A 2,500-nucleotide genomic window follows, 5' to 3' on the forward strand; every position below is an offset into this window, starting at 1 on the left:
GAGAGAGAGAGAGAGAGAGAGAGAGAGAGAGAGAGAGAGATTTTAACTCACAATATTTTCTTATATAGAAAAAAAAAGTCCGTAAAAAATCATCACAAATCTACCAAAACAAATAATAATAAAAATAGTAGTAATAATAATAATAATAATTACAATAATAATAATAATAATAATAATAATAATAATAATAATAATAATAATAATAATAATAATAATAATAAATAAATCCCATAGTTCAGAAAAAAATCTAAATGGCAGAATTACATAAAAAAAGGAAAAATATATAAAAAAAACTGAAAAAAAGAAAAAGAAAAAAAGAAAACCCCTTACCAGAAAAAGAGCGATGCACACATTTTCCATTATTCTCCCTCCATTTTACTCTTTTTCTTCTTTTTAATCCTTTTCCTCCTCCTCCTCTTGGTTAGCTGATGGTGGAGACGAGAGAAAAAGAAGAAAAAAAAAGAAAAAGAGAAAAAAAAAATATTGTACTAGACTGGAGGAGGAGGAGGAGGAGGGATGTAATGGTGGTGGTGATGGTAGTGGTGGTGGTGGTGGTGGTGGTAGTTGTGGTGATGGTGGTAATTGTGGTGGTGGTTGAGGTGGTGGTGGTGGTGGTCTCCAGAGCTCAACCCGGGTCTAGTGACAACGCCAGGTAAGGCCTCTTGGGTGTAAGGTCCGGGTTGGGTTCTGGTTAGGTGGGGGGAGGAGGAAGGAGGAGGAGAAGGGAGGGAGAGAGAGAGAGAGAGAGAGAGTTTATTCCTTACATTTCTTTTCTTTCTACATTCGTTTTTTTTTTTTTGCAGTATTTCTTTTCTGTAGTTTACTTTTTTCTCTTTCTTTCTTCCTTCTATCCTTATTTTTTCCTTCCATAACTTTCATTATTTCTTGTTATTTATTATTCACCATTATTGTACTTCTTTCCTTCTTTTTCTTTTCCATTCCTTCTCTTCCTCCTCCCTCTCGCATCCTTTTCATCTTCCTCCTCCTCCGTTTCCTTCTCCTCCATCCCCTTTTTATTTTTTTTCCTCCTCTTTGTTTTTCATCCCTTCCCTATTTATCTTCATCCTCCTTTTCCTGTTTTTTTATCATTCTTTTCATTTCCCTTTATTTTCCACCTTTTCTTTTCCATCCCATTCCTTTCCCTCTTTATCCTCCGCCACCTCCTCCTCTTCCTTTTCATCCTCTTCATTTTCCTCTTTTTCATACTCCTCCTCCTCCTCCTCCTCTTTCTTTACCTCTTTATCTAACTCCACATGTACCTACAACAACCATCAAACACACACACACACACACACACACACACACACACACACACACACACACACACACACACACACACACACACACACACACACCTGTACCAACATTCCCACGCCCTCCACCTGTGTACCTGCCTTTCTCTGTTCACCTGGTAGTCATTAGCATGAGGGAGAGCAAAGGAAAGTAAGAGGATTGCTACCTTTGTCCTACTACTACTACTACTACTACTACTACTACTACTATTACTACTACTACTATTTATATGTTTCTCTGTTATTGTCTTTTATTTTAGTTCGTTTGCTTTTTTTTCTTCTTATTTACAGTTGTCATTTTTTTTCCTTTTTTTTATTTCCTTACTTTATTTCTTCCTTATTCTTATTTTCTTTATTTGTGCAGCTTTCTTTTATTTCTCTATCTTCTTTTCTTTTTTCTTCTTTTCTTCTTTTTATTCTTCTTTTCCCACTTCTCCTTCTCCTCCTCCTCCTTCCTAACATCAACATCACACACACACACACACACACACACACACACACACACACACACACACACACACACACACACACACACTGATGGGCTATTGTGTTTACTTTCTCTTTCCCTTCCTTCCCATCTTCCTTTCTCTTCCTTTTTTCTTTTCCTTCCCATTCCTTACTTTTATTCCTGTTCCCTTCCATTCTCCTTCTTTTTCCCTTCTTTTTTATCATCCTTTTCTTTTTCTACCTGTTCCATATTTTCCTTTATTTTTCCTTTATTTTTTTCCCTTCCTTTTCCTCCCTTCGCCTTTTCTCGCCTTCTTCCATTCTTTCCTTTCCTCTTCCTTCCTTTCCTTTACATGCTACTTTCCTCCTTTCCTTCTCTCCTTCCTTTCATATCCACTCTTTTTCTTTCTTTCCCCTCCTTTCTCTTCCTCCACCTCCTTTCCCTCCAAAATTCCTCCACTTCTTTATCCTCTTCTCTCTCTCTCTCTCTCTCTCTCTCTCTCTCTCTCTCTCTCTCTCTCTCTCTCTCTCTCTCTCTCTCTCAGACGCCATGTTGTATTCTCTCAAAATTTTAGTCAAACGCGTAACAGAAGGAGGTATTGATGTTGTGTGTGTGTGTGTGTGTGTGTGTGTGTGTGTGTGTGTATCCCTGTCTCTCTCACATTTCCTCGTGTGTATTTTCTGCGCTCTCTCTCTCTCTCTCTCTCTCTCTCTCTCTCTCTCTCTCTCTCTCTCTCTCTCTCTCTCTCTCTCTCTCTTAT

This window comes from Eriocheir sinensis, chromosome 30 (assembly GCF_024679095.1).
Source record: "Eriocheir sinensis breed Jianghai 21 chromosome 30, ASM2467909v1, whole genome shotgun sequence".
NCBI classification, from domain to species: Eukaryota; Metazoa; Arthropoda; class Malacostraca; order Decapoda; family Varunidae; genus Eriocheir; species Eriocheir sinensis.